Below are 16,994 nucleotides of genomic sequence, written 5' to 3'. Positions count from 1 at the left end.
GAGGTGCTCCAGTCCTCTGATCATCTTCATGGACTCCTCTGTGCTCACTCCAACTGTCACATGTCCTTCTTTTGTTGGGTGCCTCAGAGCTGGATGCAGTGTTCCAGGTGGGGTCTCATGAGGGCAGAGTAGAGGGGGAGCATCACCTCCCTCAACCTGCTGCCCATGCTTTTTTTGATGCAGCCCAGGACATGGGTGGTTTTCTGGGCTGCCAGTGCACATGGCTGGCCCATATCGAGCTTCTCACCCACCGACACCCCAAGGTCCTTCTCCTCAGCACTGCTCTCAGTCCATTATATGCCCAGCTTGTATATTGTACTAGTGTACAACCCAGGTGTTGGACCTTGCACTTAGCTCTGTTGAACTCCATGGATTTTGCACAGGCTCACTTCTCAGGCCTGTCAAGATCCTACTGCATGGCCTCTCCCTGCCCTCCAGTGTGTTGAACACACCACACAGCTTGGTGTCATATGAAAACTTGTAGAAGGTGCACTCAACTCCACCGTCCATGTCACCAACAAAGACGTTAAATGGAGCTGGCCCAATCCCAAGCCCTGAGCAATATCACTTGTCACTAGTCTCCATTTGGACATAGAGCCATCGATCACAACTCTTTGAGTGACACCACCCAGCCAATTTCTTATGCACAAAGTGGTCTACCCATCAAGTCCATGTCTCTCCAGTTTAGAGACAAAGATGTCTCTATGTGGGATAGTGTCAAAAACATTGCACAAGTGGAGGTTGCTGACATCAGTTGCTTTCTCACATAAGCTGCCACTATAACCCTATCATAGGAGGTCACCAAGTATATCAGGCATGGTTTTCCCTTATTCACCAATCACCTCTTTCTTTCCCCTGTGCTTTAGCATAGTTTCCAGAAGGATCTGCTCCATGGACTTGACAGGCAGAGAGATGAGACCGACCAGCCTGTAGGTCGTTCATTCTTCCTTTCTTCCCGTTTTCAAGTCAGTGGGAGCTTCACCAAACCCATGGACTTGTGCACATTCAGGTTCCTTGGATGGTTGTGAACATGATCTCCTGCAGCAGACAGTTCTACATTCTCCCGGTTCCTGCCTTTGCCTTCTGCACCTTGGGTGGTGTGGCTGTAGTCATTAGTCAATTCAGACACGGTGGGGAAGTGTCTTTCCTAGAACAGGCACACCTGTAATGTCTCAGGGGCAAAGCACTTGGGATGTGGGAATTCAAGCTCCTAACCTTAAGAGCTATGAGTCATCTAGCTTCTGTGTTACTATTTGATGTTGTGAAGTGTCTAGAATTGAGTTGTTTCAATTTTCACTTCCCTATATCTAGAGCAGAGCTTTTCTTAGCAGCTCAGATTTCAAACAACTTTACTAAAAACTGACAAATATTAACTCTTGGTTTTGTGTAGCTTGTGTGACTAAATTGGGAAAAGAACAACAACAAAAAGTAAAGTCAATTACGGTGTTTTGAAGGTTCCCAGACTTGGTCTGTGTTAGTCTAATTTTAACTTGTTTATTTACATGGGCTGCAAGCATTTCAAAAAGTGTCTGGATTATCAGAACAATAAGTGTAAACTTCTGGGATTTAAGTTTTCTTAACTTGTAGTGATGGCTCCACAACACTTCTCATATTTTTATTTTATTGTCAATATATAAAATAACTCCTTCCTTCTTTCCCTCTACTATGATTTATTGCAGCTTTCAGTGGGTTTTATTTCTGAATTTGTTACCATTTTTAAGTCCCCAAAATAGTTTAAATGTGATATTTTTGGTACAGTAATTAAGCAGCGTATGCTCATTACCAGTATTCATTTTGCAGCTTTAAAAAATATTAAAATAATTTAATTCAAATTCTGTTGAGTTTTCTGAACCTGCCCCTGCATGTAATCCTATAAGGTAAGGGCAATCAACCAGCATGGCAACATTATGTAAAAACAGAGCCCTCATTCTGGAAGGTGTCTTCATTACATGCACTTTGACATTCCTATCTGGTAAGCTGAAAAATATTTAAAATTCCTAAGCTTCCCATTTTTATTCAGGTAAAACTTCCATAATTTCCAGTTCTGAATTTTTGTATCAAACTAAGCTACTCAGATTTCATATGAACTATACAAGAGTCCCTGTCAGTAAACTGAGTCAATTCTGGACAGAATTCATTTGACTAAAAAAAACTTCCTGGATGATATCTCAGATCAGTGTTAGAATATAAAATCTATTCATGATGACTTAAAAATTTCTAGCCCCCTCCATACTATGTACAAAAAGAGACATGAGTATTTAAATAGATTTCCTTAACTTTAGATAAAATTTAGAAGGTAATTTTAATGAATAAGAAGTAGTTTCACAGTTGGGTGCATAAATTCAAATCTACACTGCAGTTACATCACTTTCAGGCAGTACTCCTGTGACCAAGTAAATAACACAAACTTGTGAGTACGTGAAAGGAAAGTAACAGGGAGCAAAAATCAGATTTTGCAATGTGTCTTTTAAATTTTGTTGTTGAGAGAAGCACTTGACATAGTTAAAAATGAAAAGACATTTCAAGCACTTGGAAGCCTTCTTTATGTTGAGAATAACTTCTTTCAGAAGAGTTATGTATCTCTTGAAGAGATGAAACGTATCTAAATCCTTTGCAACCAAGACCCACTGAAGCACAAAACACTGCTGTATAGATGAAATGTCCCTTACGAAGGCAGACTTGTGGCTCCAGGAGGACGGTTTTGTTGCTACAGGTACAAAAAGTATTTCTTCTGCAAGCAGCCTGTGCTGTCTTGACTAATGATTGATTTTAATGTCTAGTGATAAAAACTTACTGGTGATATTTTTAAGGGAAGCATGAAAATCCCCCAAAATACAGTTGGCAAATACTAACAGTTCAATAATGGGTTCTACTGTCCTGTTTAATTTTCAGAGTGGTCCTGGATGAACACCATTCATAAAATCAGCAATTTAAAGGCCTGCATGCCACGACGCCTTGATGGTGGAAAGGACGTGTCTGAGGTGGGAGGAAAAGACATCCTGTGGTCCCTACTAAAGGTATTTATTTCACTCTCACTTTTATGTGTTTTTTTTTTTTCCCCCGCATCTTCTTACTGAAGGGGGTAGTGTTTTGACTGAGGAAAATGTGATGTCTACATTGACCTCCCTATGCCAAGTGTTGTATAACTTTATTCAAGACTAGTGGTGCATGGAAAAACAACTGACAGGTACCTATTATCCTGTTACAGAAAAGAATTAAATGAAGATTAAGTAAACACATAAAAGAGTCCCTGACTTCAGAAAACGTGACATTGATGAAACAGGCCTGATATTTTCTGCCCACCATTCTTATACAGGGGGAACATAATAGATTCAGGTTATAGTCTTTAATTGCTGATAACATGGCAGATAGAAACTTGTGGAGAAATTATTTCTAAATAGGTCCATGCTACTTTTACTTTAAGTCACCTTACTGATGATGTCTTGTCTTGTTTTGCTCCTTGCATGTAAATCTCATTCGTCTAAAGGTTAATTTAAGGTCACAATCACCAAGTTGCAGAAGCTGCAATTCACTGCATTGAATTCAATTCAGTGAAGTGTTTCCCATAAGTATTTGTATCAAATGCTGCCTTTGTCCCTTGTGTTTGAGATGATGTCAAATGGGAGTCATTAAAAAGGATTACAATGTAATTACTTCTACTTTTGAAAAGTGGACAAATATGACACAGTTTGGTTTCATATTTACTGCCATGTACACATTTTTTATTGTCTGCACTTGTTTTGTTTTCTTTTAAAGTCATTTCAGTCCAAACCAGAAAAAACTAACAGAAGTGGTATAACCTGGAAATTGGGATAAACTTTTAACAGAAATGATATCTCTCAACACCTCATATGACAGAGCTCTTCAGGTGTTACCTACAGGTGCTTTTCTCAGAAATGAGGTATCACTGTTCAGATAAACTATTTCTACTCAGTCCATTGCTGAAGAATGCAGGTGGTGTTGGCCACCCATCAATGGGCAATAGAGGGGCTCCTCGGCCTGTCAGAGTTGTTTGTCCATCTCTCTCCAAATCCACTTCTCTCTTTATTCATCAGAAGAAAAGTTTTTGATGACTTTACTCTCTATAACTAGTTGAGGTAGAAAAAAAATTAACTGTTTCAGGAAGAAATTTGCTTTTGAACAAGTTTCTCAATTCCTGAGAATGAGTGCAGCTATCAAATATTTCTGTGCAATGCTATATTTCATATATTCCAGACAGTCTTTGTCTTTTTTTTCCTGTGTTTCGTCTGTTTAGTATGACAGAAAAACCACTTATATTCTCATGTCACAGAATCATAGAGTGGATCAGGTTGGAAGGGACCCCAGGGGGTCATCTGGTCCAACCTCCCTGCTCAGGTAGGGTTATTCCAGAGCACATGACACAAGATTGTGTCCAGACAGTTCTGGAATATCTCCAGAAGGGAGACTCCACAGCCTCTCTGGGTGATCTGTACCAGTGCTCAGTCACTACACAGGAAAGAAGTTCTTCCTCATGTTCAGGTGGAACTTCCTGGCATCAGTTTCTGCCCGTTGCCTCTTGTCCCATTGCTCAGTACCACCGAGCAGAGCCTGGGCCATGCCCTGACACCTCCCTGCAGACACTGACAGACTTTGGTGAGGTCCCTTCTCAGTCATCTTTTCTTGAGACTGACAGGACCAAGTCTCTCAGCCTGTCTTTGTAGGAGAGATGCTCCAGTCCCTTAATAGAGAAATATAGAATGACAGAAAAATAAGGAGAGTTGTTTTTAAACCTCAAGATACTGATTTTGTTCCTGTATGTTTAGGAGCTTTTTTTGAATATGGTTGTGTTAACATCATTAGGATCACATGAGATGTAGTGTTATTCAGCATGAGAAAGGATATGGGAAACCAGGCTGTGATGTGAGGAACATGATTCAGAATTTCAGATCGCAGTGTTTACATCTCAGATCCTCCACTGAGCCTTCAGGTAGTTTGGTAATTGATTCAAAATCAGTAAAGATTCTACTTCAAAGAGCTGAAAGGGAGAAGAGAGTGCTAAAGCAGGAGGGAATAGAATTGTGCAAGGTGACCTATCGAAAATTATATTCTAAATGCAGAAAATATCATCCATAATTTTTTAACTGTGTTCAGAGTAGGCAATTTAGATAACTAAGTGCATATAATTTCATAGGCAGTTATTTCATTTCTATCTCTATAATAGAAAAAATGTTTTCCTTCAAGTTGAAGTTTAACAGTAGAAGAAAATATCCTTGTCTTCTTAACTCTGAAAAAATAAAATATATTTTCCTGATTTTGAATGTAAAGAGTATAAAAACTGTAGCAGGATGTAATAAGAAGGCAAAACCATATCAAACCAAAACCTACTACGTAAAACAAAAACCACCAAGCAAAACAAAACTCATCATAAAAGAGGGTAACTTCTTTATAGGTTAATTTTATTATCCAAACTCTGAGTTTACTTACATGCATCAATTTCATGTTATATATTTGTAATAAAGACATGAAAAAACAAAACTGCAACACACTGAATGTTCCGCTCATTATTCTGATTCAAATCTCACTTTAAGTATTTAATAAATATTGCAAGAGAAATAAAACCACACAATATACAACTTCTTATTCATTATAAATTCTACCTTCTAATGGTAACTGGAAAGACTGTAAGCCTAGAAAAGAAATTCTACTTTTTATCTTGTGCATTTAGAAGATATGAGTCATCACTATTCCTTTTTCACTTTACAAGGTCAATTTGCCTTCTCCCTTATGTGCAAGAGTAGGCAGACTTCCTGAGAAGCAAAACAACACCAGAAAGATGCAATTATAAAACCATAAATAGTAGCATAACAAAAATAATATTTCAGATGTAAACTCCAAGTTAATCTAAAAGCAGAATGACTTAGATTCAAAATCAATTAAGTTCATTTATTTTCTGACATTTTGATTTAAATTAAAATTTTTGTAATTTGAATATTCTATCCATTTAAAAGAGCTGTCTGCTTGCTTGCTCTGTGTTTAGCAAAATGTGTGCATTTTTTTGCCTGTGTTGCTCAAGGCAACAGCATCTGGCACTAAAACTTTTCCTTTGCTAGTACTGGTCTGATGTTAATGCCCCACAAAAAATTTAATAATCTGTTTAGTTTATATGAGAGTTAGATGCACTATGTAATCTAAGAGTAAAAGTGGACCATGCACTAGTACTGTGTGATAGTTTCTGTGTAATAGCAAGTCCAGGTACTTCTCTTTTTTTGTAAAATCTGCGACAGAAGGATCCAACTTCTCTTCCAGCTAGCTGAGAAGAAGTCTGTGGGATCTGTGGAGGGAACTGAACAAAATTAATATATTTTGCAAGTCAGGTCTTCAGTAACGTTCTTAGTCATCTGTGTGCTCTGGGAGAACCTTTATTCCTTGACAGATACATGACTTATCTGGTGCCTTCTTGCTACCGAGAATCCCTGTCACAGAGCTGATCTCTTGTGAAAAGAATATATAATATTACATTTTGTTATTTCTTTGACACACTGTTCTCTGGGTAATACCACATTCAGGAGGTATGGAATGCCAGAAAAGACAGAAAATACTGGATCGCTTGAAAATATATTAAAAATTAGGCTAATGATGCTAATATATAAGTGAAGGTAGAGAAAGCCAACAAAATTAAATACAACTTGTTACCAAAGTTATGGGCTTGTCTCATGTTTTCATGAAGGAATAGTGAACCACAGTGGAATAAGGAAATGGCAATAAATCAAAAACTGCGGTTTATTCCTGTACCAGTAAGTCATTGTGTATTTTTGGGGAAAAACACGCACAGTTATAATTTTGAAAAGTAACTATTTCTTTCTGGAAGAGCTGTGAATCCCTGAGAACCTCTGAAAAACCTTACCATTGACTCAGCCTGAGACTCCAGGTTGGGTATTACACAAACACTCCCCCACACACCCATTTCCCACTGCAGCACCAAGGACCCTGGTGTTTGTTTCCAAACCAACCTTTTCGGTGGTTTCATTCGGTGAGTCAGGGCTGTGCTCAGTCAAGGCTTTACCCACGAGTGAAGTGATGGTGATGTGACTCATTCACTGAAGCTTGGATGCAGTTCCCTAATTTTGAAGGAAAGACTTAGGAGGTCGAGATTGCTGCATTAAGAGCTGCTGGCATTTCTGTAAGAATGCTGCAGCTGCAACCTCGGTGTGATTATTTGAATAAATGTACAAGCCTGAGGGCAACATCCCTTTAGATGCCGTTTAGGAGAGAACTTGAACTACTACTTGTTCAGTGGCAAGTACTTGACTTATGGTCAATGCTTCTTTTACACAAACAGCTAAGAAATCTGCTTTGTGCTTTTTTTTGTGCTTTTCCCTTCTCTTAACTGGGATGTTAAGAAATGCTTAAAAAATGATTTTTTAATTCTACTGAAATTTCATATAATGATATTCAGTCATTACTAGAGAAGCTGGATTGCTTTCCTTGCATTTAAATTTGCAGTTATAAGTGCAGAAGCATGGCAACAAGATAATGGATTTTTTTAAAACTTTGAAAAGAAATTAAACTGTCAGCTTAGACATTCCAGCAATGATCACTGCAGTACTGTAGAATTTAAAAGCACATCATTACTTACAAAAGTGTAGAACATCATTGCAAACTTCAATTTTTCTTTTTCCAAAAGAGATGGCAAACAAAATGGTTGATCACCTATTTTTCATGCAGTCTAGCAGAAATATTGCAGCTATGTATTTGGGAGTCTCTTGTGCTATGACATGCACGTTAATTCAAGTAATTGTTACTATTACCAGTTTTGAAGTCATGGGAACGAGATTGCTGTTAGTGACAGAAATAATGAATAATATAAGGAGGAGTGATTTAACTAATTTCTTTTCTTTTTCTTTGGTGTTTTTTTCCTAAAGAGTGATATCCTTTCTGTCTTATATAAACCCAGAATATAAATCTTTGCAGAGAAACATAATTGATCTAGCAGGAAAGACAGTTCTTAATGGGAATTTCAATTTCTTTGCAGGAAGCATTGAGGCTGTACAGGGTAGTGGCTGCAGCTGTCTTTCTGAAGAGAGCAGAGTATTTCTGTCCTGCAGTGACTTCCTGTGCACACAACTTTGACAGCTTTAAAAGCCTTTACAGAGCTCCTCTCCTTAAGGATGAGGAAGTGTCTACACTGCTACAAGATTTTAAAATGAAAACATGACATTGAAATTTTAGGTTAGCATTTTAGCAGATCTGTTGCATGTGAGTCTCTTAAACTGAAAAAATAAAATCGTAAAAGCAATCACATTAAGCTAAATTTGAACAAATCCCTTTTCTCTCTCCAGCTAGCAGTATGATGTCAGACAGTAGCATAATGTAAAAAATGATGATTGGGAAAGTGTCTGGCTTCTCTAATGCAGAAAATAATTGTCTAATTTGTATTTAAATACTTTTCATCAAACTGATATTATCAACATTTATCTGATATTTAAAAGTGGATTATCTTTGGATGCATTAGGACATCCCTTCTCAAGTAAAGAGCTTACGGATGAGTACAGCAGTCTAGGGAAAAAGTAATAAAATATTTCAAAATATATTACTTTTCTGGTATTTCAACTGGTGATGAAAGATGAATCTGCTCATGGACACTGTCCAAAAAGTGCCCTCTGTGTTTGTAGAAGCTATGGAAAAAAGATTGCAAGAAGAAATTGAAGAGAAGATTGCTAAATTGTATGAAAACCATTCTTCTGAAAATAAACAAATAAATAAATAAACATGGTTCATCCACAAGTGGAACAATGCATCCCAGTTTCTTTTAGTATCTCTCTTCTGTCCAGACTTGTCTAAATCTGTAAAGTTTTGAAATGCAACTGTAAGCATGAAGAGAGGAGAAAACTCTACCCTAAAAGAGCAATGCTCATGGTCCTACATTTTTGAGAAAATTCTCCTTAATTCTTTACTATTGTTCATTATTTCTAATATAATACTGCCTTGATTTTCATCTTTCATAGCAGCTTATGCAGAATGGTTTCCAAATGAAATGAAGCAGTTATAGAATTAAAGTTAGTATCTAACAATAGGTAAAATTTGAGAGAGGTTTAAAAAGCTGCAGTTTTCCATAAAGATTTAATTGAGATTGAGAACATAAGAAGTGAATAGTCTTTGAAGACCTTTGGATATCAAGAGCAGCAAATAAGAAGGAATTTATATATTATCACTACTAATTCAGTCATAGAATAAAATAGGAGAATAAGCATTTGCTAGATTGCCTTGGAAAGTAAAATGATGTAAGATTTAGGAACAGTCTGGAACAAACCCATGGTAAAAAAAACAGAAAAAAAAAAATAAAACCAGAGCCAAAACCAAACTCCATCAAGCCTTGTGAACAACAAAAGTTTAATTTCTTTTTCACCTTCCTTCCTTCCTTCCTGCCTTTCCGCCTTCCTCACTCCCTCTCTCCCTCCCTCCCATTTTGAGGAGAACTGTTCCTTTTTGTGAAAACTCTGCCAGTCTCAGTGGGGACTGTGTAAGGAGGTGGGAGGTAGCAGACTTGCAGATGGTGAGTTAGTTCTCAGAGAAGAAGACAGAGAAGACATAACGCTTCATATAGTGTTATAAGGACGTAACAGAATTATTTCGCTGTCTTTCAGGCATGGCCTCTTACAAGAGTGCCTTCTGTATATGTTTGCAGCGTAGAAGAAAGTATGATATTAAGAATCAGCAAAAAGAGTCAGGAGTGAATTGAAATAAATGAGTTTTCTAATGCAGAATCCTGCTTTCCTCCTCTGAAAGCAGCTGGAATCTGGCAGTTGCAGATTCCTTCTCTGACTTAGTGAAGATCCAGCAGTCTTGAGAAAGGCTGGTCCAAGACAGCACGGTAGCAAATGAACCTGGGTGACATATGACAGCAGCCTCTGCTAAAACTGGTTTCTGAGACTGTAAACCATCCCTGTTCACCATCTTCTCTCCCCTGCAAGTGGATGTTGTCCTTCACTGCAACTAGGGCACAGTTGTCTGTGGTGGCAAAACGGATGCATTATTTAGAACTCTCAATTTCAGCTGCAGCTATATGCTGACAAAAGTGCTGAAATCCACTCCTTGCACAGGAAACTTCACTTTTTTGTGTGTTTTCTCAGAGCATGTCTGTTTGCATTTCATCAGTTCTGTCCATATCATACTGAGATAAAATAATTATGAGAATTATTTGTGTGATTTATACATTATGCAAACATTCTTACTGCACTTACCGATGAAAATGTTGTACTGTGGCAGCATTGTTTTATTTTGCATTGTTATTTTACAGAAGTTTAAAATTGATATTAGTACCAAAATCCCTGGTTTGCATGTAAACAGGAAAAATCAATATTTTTTATAAGAACATACCATCCTACTGACTTTAAAAAAAGTTCTAAGTTATTTATATTCTTGAATTAATATAATTGCAAAGAAAACCCTTCAGTATAGAAGTTTTTTGTGTAATTAGTTTTTTAAAAGTAAAAATACGACCTTTGGTGGGGGGTGGGGGGAGGTAGAAAACCAGAATAATTCAGCCAGGAAGAGACCTTTGGAAGACTAGTCAAATATCCTGCTCCAAGTAGGGTCAGTGATGGGATCAGACAAGGATCTATTCTCTTACATGCAGTGAAAAAGAGGTTTGCCTGATCTGATGTGACCAGGGAGGCCATTGGCAGCTTTCATAAATCATCTAAATTGGGAAGCAATAAAAAATGAAAACAATAGGCCCTTACAGGGGAATACATCCATGGACAGCTAACTCCATGTAGAAAGCTGAGCTTATGGTAGAACCACGATGTGCAAATGCCAGGCTGACAGACAGGACTGGACACCTTGCTCAGCACAAGGGAATGTCCTGTTCCCCTCCATCAATGGGACGTGGGAGCTTTCAGGGAGGGGGAGAAGTGGTGATGGGGCGCAGAATAGGAATTGCGAACTCCCTGCTATGCCCATTTCATTTAGAAAATCAAATCTAAAAATTATATTTTCGAGGTGTGAGGCTCTGTCTTATGTGTTATGATCTGATTATTAAGAGATACCTCTGCCTGAATTATGGTGCAAATGCGACCATGTGCCAAAGTCAATAGTACAGACGTTATTTAACAGTAAAATGTGAGGTAGAGAGATAGAAAGACATAGAAAAGAGAGGTGAGGGGGAGAGAAAGAGAGTGAGAGAGAGACAGATTAAGCAGAAGACAGTCACCACCTGTGGATCCAGTGGTGTCCCACTGGTCCTTCTCCACCCTGGTCTTGTCAGTGGTGGTGGTCCCTGAGTTGTTCTTCTGGGGTTCTGGGGTATCACCTTAATATAGTCCACTTTCCAGGTATCCACAAGGGATAGATGCTATCCCCATAACTTGTGATGGTATGTGTATAAGCAGTTGATTCCTTTCACACAGTCTACCACAATGGGAATTTTTGTCCAGATGCAATAAACAGGATGTGCTAACCAGCCTTACCTCCATCAGGCTTGGAATTAGTGCCTTCCTGTTGCAAACTCCTCTCTTCTGTGCTTATCTCAAGTTCTTGCTGTGGTGACTTATGGCAAGTTCCTTCTGTGGCTTTGACAGCATTTGAGATAGGAAATTGTGATTTTTAAGTCTCTTACATTATGGCTGTGACATGCAGTGGAGAATGAGGATAAGGATGCCTGTATGTAGCAGCCCTGTGCTTTTGTCAGCGATACCAAGTACCAGGTGTCATTGCTTGGACAGAATCACCTTTTTGGTGTACTGAGGAAGTGAGTTTTGTCTCTCTGTGTACCAGGTTCATTGGTCCAAACTAGACCACAGACTTTAGCTCACTACATTCCTTGGTCTGAGAGGGTCCTTGCCCCTTAAAGTTCAGGATGTGTCAGTCCAGGTGGCACTGTGCCTGTGGCACGTTTGTGTGATACCTGTCCCAGAGGTGTGCTGAGTGGCTGGTTGGCACAGAAATTTGTTTCCTATTTATTTTGGGAGGGGATGTATAAAGAACAAGTATTTCTGCTTCCATGTGTACTGGATGCAGTTGTTTGTTTTCTGGGGCCCCAATGCGTGTGTGGTGTCTGTGTAAAAGATGCCAGTGTTTGCCGTGGAGGTGGGATGTCACCATGACATCTCACTGAGCCTGATTAGCCTGTGAGGAAGAACAGGATCAGACCCTTTGTATTGTTCCTGTTTACTCAAGTGCTGTTGGTGTGCGTGCAGTTCCTGCAAAAACACAGTTCTCCTGCCTCTGTACATCTGTGAGTGCCTGGTAGTGTCTGTGCCTGCCTTTCAGAAATGAAAGCTCAGCCCTAGCAGGCTGTGAGAGGAGAGGTATCATCCAGTCCTGGAGTGCTCCAGCTTCATTAACTCCTTAAAGTGTTGGAAGCATTCCTGAAGCCCAGTGTGTGGAGGGAACAGGTCCTCTTGCAAATATGCCCCAAGTGCAAGAATTTATTAACAAATATTCTAATATTCACTTAAAGGAATAGAGTTAGCATCTCTAGAAAACAGAATACCTCATGAAAACACGAAATTGTGTTGGCTATAGAGAAAGCAGAGACACAGGGGAAATAACCTAGAGATGACCTGTCTACAACCTCTTCTTTGGACATGTCTCAAAATGTAAAGAAAAAAAATCCAAATATTAAAAAAAAAAACCAAACACATAAACAGTTCAGGAAGACTATGGTAACAGATTACTGTAATTTTATATAAATGTAGGCATACTTTCATCAATGACAGTTAAATCTTTGGAAAAAATACCCCAAAAATGTACTAATTCAATGGTCTTAGTAGGTCTCTTTTGGTTTGTTTTACAGCATAATTCTCTGAAGAACAACAATTTGAAGAGGTTGAACCAACAGATAAAAATACAGACTGATGACTACTTAAAAGTTCCTTAGGAATAATGGCTAATGAATTGGAAAAAAAACAGAAGAAAGAAATAGCTTAACACCTAAATACCAGCAGAAACTCCTGCTGAGACAAATGTTCCAGGTTGGATAACTAAGATGATTACTGCTAATTACAATCCATTTGGGTTTTTTTTGTCTTCCATAGGTAGCACAAAAGAACAAGTCCTTCCAATTCCATGGGTTTTGTTAAATTTCTTACCTTTTGTTTTTGCTACTTTTATTTATTTCACTTTATTATTGTATCTGGGTGGGTACAGTTTTATCTCTGTCAAATTTGTGGGTGTCAAATTATCTCTGTCAAAATGGGTGTTTTTCAGGACTTTTCAGGACTCAGAATCAGATATTTTACATCCAGAATATACACTAACAAGTAAAGTGCTTTAACTGTCTTAATGTCTTTATATTCTCCTGAATCATCTTCTGACTTTTAATGAAATATTAAAATATTTAATTAAATGATTGTAGGCAAAAAACTGTCTGCAGAGCCCCAAGTTTGTAGGAAGATTGAAGAGTGGTGTTATGAAGAGTAAACAGTCTCATTTGTCTCTGTGAGATTCCAGCTCTTATATAGTTGTCACTGGGAATTTGAGTAAACAATCCAATCATGGAATAAAGAGGTAGAAAACTAAAAACCTGCACTAATTATCGTGAAGTGACTACTTCATACCCACTCCCAAAACACAATTAAATAGGACAGCGGAGAATTAAAAAAAAAGTTTCAAAGTGATTAGTAGAAATTAAATAATTCTCATTATGTGCAGAGTCTATTCAAGGCATAATGTTTTTGTCAGACTGTAGGGTTGTATCTTCTATGTGCAGTTTAGAAAAACAGCGGTCTCTGCTCTGCCACACTGATTGTTCTGTCTCTAAACTTGACTCCCACAACCTTGACAGCCTCCATACTCACCATCACTCTCATTTTTTTAAAATAAAGCTCACTTAGATTATGTCTGTAGGGCAGGGACAAAGGCAGCTGCCTATAGTTGTAATATCTATCTCACATGCTAGTGGGATTTTGGCCTTAAGAGCACAGATTCATGTAACTTGCAGCTTGGATGGGTTTTGCAGCCTGTGCTGCACTTCTTGCTGCCACAGCCACATTGGATCTGATATTTCAAATATATATTTGCAGCATATCTAAGTCAGTTTTACTACGGTGCCTGCTATGACCTCAGAATTGGTGTATGCTCGTTTACAGCCCACATGTTCACACACCACTGCATTTACTTTGTCTGCTAGGCAGACATGTTTTTCTTTCTCATACCAAATAAATGATATGTTTTCTCTTATACTTGAAACTAGTTTTTCCTATTTGTCATCCCAGTTTCTATATCATCTACTCCCTGCTGCAAAACATTGACAGACCCTTACTCTAAAGGGTTGTTGTTTCTATTATCACTTCCCACTACTTAAAATGATAGAGATTATATTTAGAATCCTAACTAGAATATCTTCATCCCTACAAAAATTTGGTGTCTTTCACTCTCCTTTTTTCCCATCTTACTCCTGGGCCAATACTACTGATATGAATGAAAATTAGAAGCCTGGGGAAATGAGTTGAAGCGAAAAGTGCTATTTGCAAATAACTCAGCAAGAAGGAAGAAAACAGGATCACTCAAGAGACTAGAAGCACAGAAAGGTTGCCTTGACCTCTCTAAACACCTAAGAGAACTGTTACTTAAGGAAATGGAGAAGTTAGTGCATTTAATTAGATTTGTTGTATTCAAGTGCTCCTGTACTAGCTGCTGTATGAACCCTCAGAATGGGGTGAGATTGAAAAGCAAAGAAGCATAATCTTTCCTGACAAGTCTATAATATTACAGAAACTATAATTTCTTGAGTGCTGCTGAAAATTTTTGCTTCTAAGATTAATGCTTGGTTTTTTTTTCCAGGGTGTGTTCACTGTGACATTCAAAGGGAAGAAAAGTGCAAAGGGGCAAGAAAGCAGATGTGTTATAACACTATGATTCATTTTCTTAGAGGGTTAAAATTCATGCAAGAGAAAATCAGTGGTGAAGTTATAGTACAGAATCATCATTTGAATCATAACAAGAATATGGCAAGCTTTGTAGAGTACTCAAAGTAAATCTAAATAGGTATATAAAGAAGGTACTTGATGGAGTAAAGTTGGGTAAATATTATTCTTCTAAATGCCTCTCAGGTATCAAAATTTCTCCAAATATCTTCAAGGGAACAAGTAGTCTCTATGAAGCTTATTTAGGAGACGTTTTTCTCAAAAGTTTTTTTTCCCTAAGAAGTTGAGTATATCTCACAAATACTGCTGATTTCTCAAGCTTAATACAGAACACAAGGATAATAAGTCCAAGGATAAATGCAAACAATTAGGTTTTAAAACATAACCACTTCTGTAGCTGTATATCCTTTAGCAGACTGGATTTGTTGAATTTATCCTTTAGGAAATACAATAATTCATTCACAGAATCTCAGAATTGTTGGAGTTGGAAGGAATCTCTCGAGACCATCTCATCCAGTCCTCCTGCTAAAGTAGGAATATTTCCAGAGAATGAGTCTCCACAGCCTCTCTGGGTGATCTATTCCAGTACTATCACCCTCATTGTAAACAACTTCTTCCTCAGGTTCAGGTGGAACTTCCTGTGCATCAGTTTGTGCCTCTTGTCCTATTACTGGGCATCACTGATGAGTCTGGCCCCATCCTCTTGACACCCACCTTGAGATATCTGTGGGCATTGATGAGGTTCTGTCTGAGTTGCCTCTTCTTGACACTGAACAGGCCCAGCTCCCTCAGCCTTTCCTCGTAAGAGAGATGCTCCAGTCCCATTAATCATCTCTGTGGTCCTCAGCTGGACCTTCTGCAGTAGCACCTTGTCTTTACTGTGCTAAGGAGCCCAGCTGGACACAGCACTCCAGATGTGGCCTCACAAGGACTGAGTAGAGGTGCAGGATCACCTCTCTTGACCTGTTCAAAGCTTGTGTTAAGCTTTAACATTGTGTGTGTTCAGTGAGTCCAAATTGTTGCATGTCTGCTGTCCTCTTTCTCCCAAGTCACTTATTCATGATTGTGACCACAGAAACACATTTTATGGGGAAATGGGAGAGAGTAGAGATGGTGTTAAAGTCAATTCCCTATTAGGTAGCGATAGTTTAAAAGTAAAATGTAGGCATAAAATTAACTATGTAAAGATCCAGCGAAACCACTATAAATAAATAAAAAAATCACTTCTTAAATAAAACAAAATCATTTGTCTTAACATATAATAACTTAAAGCCATAATAAAGAAGACTAAAACCCACTTAAAAAACCCTGTAGTGTTTAAGCTGCAAAGGCCCAGGACATCAGCAGTGGATGGGTGCTCTGCAGGTAGGAAATGGAGTAAATGACCAAATTATTCAAAGTAGGGGGCAATACACTATAGGAGATAAAAGCAGATTTGCTAAGCCAACAGCACATTTTTCTTGGAAAACATGAAAAAATCATTGGGTAAGAGATGTTTTACTATATCTGTAGGAGCTATCGTATGTCCTACCTGTACCTGTCTTTCACTTGTATGAGTTACAGGCTTAATATTTTACATTGTGTAAGTATCATATCTTGGACTTAAGAGTTCAGCAACTAAACACTGTAAATCAAATGGGGAGAAAATGGATAAAACAAATGTAGAAGACCTCTCAAACTTCATTTTCACGTCTGTGGTTTCTTCACTTCTGCTTCTAGGATGCTGTATGTGTTGTATTTGATCTTCAAAATGTTGTCTTGTACAACTGGTATAATATGAGAAGTGTACTTGCACCAACTCTTTTTTTTTCTGAAATAATGGAAATGTAAACAAAGGTAGAACAGAGATAGCCAGGAAAAACAAATAGCTGATTAAAGGCTCCAGGGTTTTAAACTATAACATGTTTGAATTACAGTGTAGATTTTGACTTTTAGCTAGGATCTGACTTGGATCTGATCTATCTATTAAAATACTATCAGGAGATTAGTCTGTCAGAGTCAGAGAAGAATAAAAGTTATGAGCACACAAAATTACAACCTTGTAATTTATAAGTAATTTAGCTCTGTTATATCTCAGTTTTTCAGAAAAGTTTAAAAAATGTTTCATTGCGCCAAAGATGATTATACAGATATGGTTTTCTTTAATGGAGACCTTGGGGTCTTGAA

General features: G+C 38.0%; 1 long non-coding RNA gene across 1 annotated transcript; it reads left to right on the top strand.

The window, feature by feature from the left end:
• Nucleotides 1–2,952: 2,952 nt before the first annotated feature.
• LOC116782403 lies at nucleotides 2,953–14,908 on the top strand. Its single transcript, XR_004355228.1, has 3 exons — nucleotides 2,953–3,017; nucleotides 12,758–12,935; nucleotides 14,746–14,908. It is a non-coding gene; the product is annotated as an uncharacterized LOC116782403 (long non-coding RNA).
• Nucleotides 14,909–16,994: the final 2,086 nt, after the last annotated feature.

This window comes from Chiroxiphia lanceolata, chromosome 2 (assembly GCF_009829145.1).
Source record: "Chiroxiphia lanceolata isolate bChiLan1 chromosome 2, bChiLan1.pri, whole genome shotgun sequence".
Classification (NCBI taxonomy): Eukaryota; Metazoa; Chordata; class Aves; order Passeriformes; family Pipridae; genus Chiroxiphia; species Chiroxiphia lanceolata.
This window is presented reverse-complemented; position numbering and strand designations above follow the sequence as displayed.